This window comes from Vicia villosa, unplaced genomic scaffold (genome assembly GCF_029867415.1).
Source record: "Vicia villosa cultivar HV-30 ecotype Madison, WI unplaced genomic scaffold, Vvil1.0 ctg.000219F_1_1, whole genome shotgun sequence".
Lineage (NCBI taxonomy): Eukaryota > Viridiplantae > Streptophyta > Magnoliopsida > Fabales > Fabaceae > Vicia > Vicia villosa.
The window spans coordinates 1,103,921-1,109,920 of NW_026705083.1; positions in this window are offsets into that span (position 1 = coordinate 1,103,921).

Genomic DNA, 6,000 nt, shown 5'->3' on the forward strand with positions numbered 1-6,000 from the left:
CATAGAGTTCAAGGATCTGGGGCTGATTGAAGAAATTGTGATCCCACCTAAAAGAGACTGGCGAGGACATAGATTCGGTTTCGTAAGATTCATCAATGTGGCAGATGAGAATAATTTGGAGACTAAGATGGACAATGTATGGCTTGATGGGTCAAAGATGAGTGCTAACATATCAAGGATTAAAATAAAGGATTTGCAGAACAATACCAATCCAGTCAAATCAGAGTTACAGGAGAAGTTAAAAATTTCAAATCGGCCTTTTTTCCCGTTAACGCAGCAAGAGATGTTCCTAAGGTCACTAAGGCAGGGGGAGGTGTGGGTTCATCGAAAACTTACGCGGAAATAATCAAGGGAGACAAGGTGACGAATTCAGAGGAAGCAAAAGAGGTTTATCAAACGCTATTCTTTACATCCAGTGAAGCTGAAAAACTGAGATTCACCAAAGCTAAGGTAGGTGTCACAAGGAAGCCTGGAGATGCATATGCAGTGGCAAATAGTTTGCTGGAGGAAGGCATCTTTACCATATTTGTAACTGCCTTGGGTCTTAGCCTTTGTCTCCTAGAGGAATATGCTAAAGGAGAACTTGACACTTTGATTCACGAAGGGGGTGACTGGTTAAAGTTCTGGTTTGAAGAAGTTAGGGAATGGAAGATATCCGATGCTGAATGTGCAAGAGTTGCCTATGTATCCATCTATGGAGTGCCCTGTTTCACTAGAAATGACAGATTCTTGAACTTATTGTTAGCTGATTTCGGGAAGATATTGAATCCTCAAATATTGATGCAGAAGTGTAGCAGAATGGATGTTATCAGAGTTATGATTTATACAAATCACCTAGAATTCATTAGAAGCAGAATTAGGGCTTGTGTTGATGGTGTTTGGTTCAACATACTCATTATTGAAGATCAGATATGGGAATCAGGGGAAGCTAAAGACAATACATCTAGAACTAATTCAATGTCGGACGAGGATGTTTCTGACTCGTATCAAGGCTCGCACGGCGGAAGAGATGAGACGACAAGGAACAATCTGAATCAATGTCCCACAAAGCCTGGGAATCTGAACCACATCATTAATTGTGATGGTGACGTTGGAGCGGATAACCTGCAAAAGTAAAGCGACAGATTTCAAAATAAAAGAGGATATGCAGATAACATTAATTGCTACGATCTATTAAAGGAGAACCTTGCTACCTTTTCTGAGGGTCACAGTACCTCAGATGCCATTTCAATGAAATCTGTTAGCAGAGCGGTGGAAGTGAATCAAGGAATTGGGGTGAAGAGTCCTTTAAACAAAAATATAGAAGTGGTGGGCCCAGGTGGCTTATTTATTTCAAATAAACAAATGGGGATAAAAGTAAAAGAAGAGGTCAAGGAGAGATATTACATGCGTGGCGCGGGGAAAGAGAACGAAGTGGTCCCCAATTTTGTGAGTACAGCGAAAATTCATGTAGAATCAGTACCAAATGTGTTTGCTCAAGAGGTGGGTCATCCTTTTTCTCAAGTGGGCCAATGTAAGCATGTGGAATCTCCTCAAGTGGGCCAAGGGGAGAACGCTTCTTCTTTCTTAGTGGGCCAAGGAGGGAGTGTTGAACAGTATGTGCTGGAAGTTGATAAAACATGCATGCATGGGCGGATAAAAAATACCAAAATCATTTCAAAAGCCTCGAAGAATCACAAGGTGCCAATCAAGAAAGCATCTATACACTTCAAAATAAAGGAAGCTAGTACCAAAGGGAAACAAAGTTTAAGCTTTGATGATCATTGTCAGAGGGTAAAAAATTGCAAAAAGTCTAGAAAGAAAATTAGAGAGGTGTTGGACCTAGGGGATCAAGCAGAAAACTTTATCTACCCAGTAGAGAATCGTCTTCAAGAAGGGAAGGACTCTTTTTTGCTAGGAGCTTCACCTCATTCCAACAAGAACAAACTCTTCTTAAAGCCGAATTATTTGTCTGGAGGTCTACCTTTAACATGCGAATCTATTTCTAATGCCGATATCACAAATTGCAATAAAAGAATATCTAATGGAGTGTTGAACAAGGCGACGGAGGGGCTGTGGAATTCAATGGTTAAGCTTGGCATTAAAAACATCTCTAACAAATTTGATCCAATAGTAAAAGTAAAGGAAATGGAAGTAAGGGATTCCAAAGGGGACGAGGCGACGACGGGGATCAACAAACAACCTATTCCATGATTATTTTTTCTTTAAACTTAAGAGGAGGAGGTAGTCGGGCCAAGAGGAAGAGAGTCGGCTATCATATTCAAAAAGGGGAAATTGATATTTGTTTTATTCAAGAGACAAAATTAAGTGGCATAGAGTGTAATGTAGTGAAAGAAATGTGGGGTGACAACCAAGTGGAGTGGTCGTATTTGGATGCCAACGGGGCGTCGGGAGGCATTCTTACTATATGGAAAAAGGATCTCTTCAATCTAATCTTTAGTTTCCGTGTGTTGGCTGGAGATTTTGTTAGAAGAAAATATACTTTGGAAGAGTAAAGTTCGAAGAAAGATGGTTACTGATGACCATTTCGAAATGGCTACTGATGGCCATGTCCGAGGATGTTGTTTATAAAGATAATAAGTATTGGAGCTGGTTCGTATACGAAATTATCTTTAAAAGACTTAAGCGTTTTTACAAAATACGAAAGGTACTGAGGCTTGACATGTTTTCGTAGCATTCTCGGTATTAATTTCGTTGCCACGTATCGAAGGAGAATTCAAGCGGGATGATTTGAATTTCGAAATAATCTGTGTAACTGAACAAGTACAGATGGCGCCCCAGAAATTCGAAGCATATGCATGCAAGCAACGTGGCATCTTATTAGTATAGGACCGTTAGGGTCAAAATTAGTATAAATAAGGGTCTTAATGTTAGGATTCGATGTGTTCATTTTGTACAAATCACTCATAAATTACTCAAGTATCAAGCGTTAAGAGAACGAGTTCGCTGAGAAATGTACGTATGACACCACCATCTTTAATACGTTTGTATTCACTTTAATACAAGTACTTTTTCCATTATTTTTCTTCGTCTTTCGTTAATTTCCAGTCATTTACATTCCTGCAATTTTACCTTTTAGTTTTAACTTGTTTTCGAGACCTTTACTTTCTGCAATTTACATTCTTGCACTTTAAGTTTTCGAAAGTTTATCTTTGATACATCTTTCGCCAGAGTTATATTTACGTGTATAATAAGGTGATTGTTAATCTTTATATCTTGTCTATTTAACTCTTATATCGAAGACCAAATAATCAACCAATATGAATCAATTCATCATAAATAACAACCTTTTTGACTATGTCCTAGGATCAATCTAGTCGATCCTGCGAGTAACCAAAGTATATTCTATAGTTTGGAAGACTAGCGGTTGTTTACCGGAAATCACCGTAAACAAATTGGCACGCCCAGTGGGACAGTGTCAAACAGATTGTGTTAATTGGTTGTTTTGTTTTGTCTAGAACATATCAAGACCTTGTATGAACCTTAGGAATGGTAAATTGACCAACAGTGCACCACCGATTCCAAAGCGTAAGTACAACAAGAAAATGGTCAATTCGACCAGTGGAAGGGGGCAGCAACTAGCAAGATCCCCCACAAGGGTCAGGAACAGTATAAGCAAATACTACACATGTTTCGACATCTACAACACATGAACAGGAAATACCCGTTTCTGGAGGGTCTGCGGCTGCAGTTTGTTCCCAAGCCACGCCTGAAAACACAACAGGAACTGGCCCGATTTCCAGTTCGACTACCATACCTCATGCAACAGGCACAAACGAGACACTTCATTTCTCGACAAGCCAAGTACATTCTCCAAGGCCATTCTCACCCCCATTCGATGTATGGAGGCCTGGAAATCCTTATGGAATGCCATACACTTCTATGGCAGGCTCTACATATACTGCACCTAATGTCACGACATTTTCGCCTAGTACAGGTTCGGTAGGTCAAAGTGCATAAAATGCAGGCACGTCCAACCAGATGCCTTTTTTAACTTCTAATAGTCAAGCAGCGTTTAGGCAAGAAATGGACGCAAGTAACCACGATATGCTAGGTGTTCTTGCTAAGGAAATAGGGTCACTCTTTAACCCATTAGTAACAAATTTGGCCAGAACTAACCAGGAAAATGTAGAAATCTTCCAAAAAATATCATCTCAAATAAATCAAATGGCCAATTTTATGGGAGTTCCACAGACTAGGCGAAGAAACACCCAACCCCCTTATCGAGAGGGTGATCCGATTATGGAACGTATCTAAGATGCGGTTCCCCCGCCTAGGCAAACACCTGCGGACACAATTCCTCCGCCTAGAACAACAACCGCTGACACACTTCCCCCTGTTAGGACAGCAGCAGTTGAAAGGAACCAAGTGATAGATCTGGAGAACACAGGTCGAAGGACCGACTTTGGTCAACAAGAGACCATCGAAGAAAGACCCATATTAAGGATAGTTGGTAGGAACGAACATCCAGACGAAGTAGTCCAAAGAGTTAGGAGAGAAAATATGGCAACAGAAAATAACTTAGCTGCCATGATAGAGAGGATTATGGCCAATAATGGCCTTAACACTGGACTTCGACGTCCAAATTACTCATCCCCTATAGCAGAATTCATCATGCAAACAGAATTGCCAAGAGGTACCAAGGTACCCAAGTTCACGAAGTTTTCAGGGGACACTAGTGAATCGACGGTAGAACACATAGCCAGATATCTGACAGAAGCCGGGGATTTAGCCGGCAATGAGGATTTAAGGATTAAATATTTCCCTAGTTCGCTAACAAAAAATGCTTTTACTTGGTTTACAACCTTACCCCCAAATTCCATAGACTCATGGACACACTTGGAGAAATTGTTCCATGAGCAATTTTACATGGGTCAGACCAAGATAAGTTTGAAAGAATTGGCTAGCATCAAGAGGAAATTCACATAACCTATAGATGATTATTTGAATAGGTTCTGTTTGCTAAAATCAAGGTGTTTCACGGTTGTCCCAGAACATGAATTAGTCGAAATGGCTGCAGGCGGCCTAGATTATTCAATCAGAAAGAAACTGGATACTCAATATCTGAGGGATATGGCCCAATTAGTAGACAAGGTCCGACAATTCGAACGACTAAAAGCAGAAAAGGCCAGAGCAAATAAAAGTTACAAGAAGGAGAGGGTGGCGTATGTCGAAGCAGAAGACGCTGAGGGCGAACCATTCAAAGATTCATACAGCGTTGAAGAGGTCGAGATAGACCTAGCCGAATTAAAGGAGGCACCACCTTATTCTTGCAAGTTGCTTACTCCTTCGAATGGGAAAAATCCAGTCGAGAATGATAAAAATGATAGATTTGACGTCACTAAATGTGACGAAATATTTGATTTATTAGTAAAAGATGGCCAGATGATAGTGCCTCCTAATTCCAAAGTTCTTCCTTTAGAACAACGGAAGAAACGAGGCTTCTGTAAATATCATGGTTTCCTAGGCCATAAAACCTCACAATGTTTTCTTTTCAAGGATCTAATTCAGAATGCAATCAAGGACAGACGTTTGAAATTCGCTGACAAGGCAAAGAATCATATGAAGGTTGACACAAATCCTTTGGATGTTGCTGACACTAACTTGTGTGAACCATTCGATGTCAATATGGTGGAGGTGTCTGAAACTGATGTCGCTGAATTGGAGTTAATTTCATCTGGAAAGCAGGCTACTGAGAGCCTAAATGACAGTGTGACCTTCAATACTGATGTTGAAGGGTCTTCTGAGATCGAAATTAATGAAGATGTGGAGGAGAAAGTTGGTGAGGCCACTGAAGACCTCAGGATGAAACTCCAACAGATAAAGATCTCCGAAGCTTCCCCAGCAGGTGTCAACATGGTGAATGTTCGACATCCCTTATCCGAAATAGAGGAGTTGGAGAAATGTTTGTTGAGGGAACAAGGGAACATCAATGTGGCAAAGTTCCCACACAAAGTTGAAATTTTGAAAGAATATCTCTGGAGGTGCCATGAGAGGAAT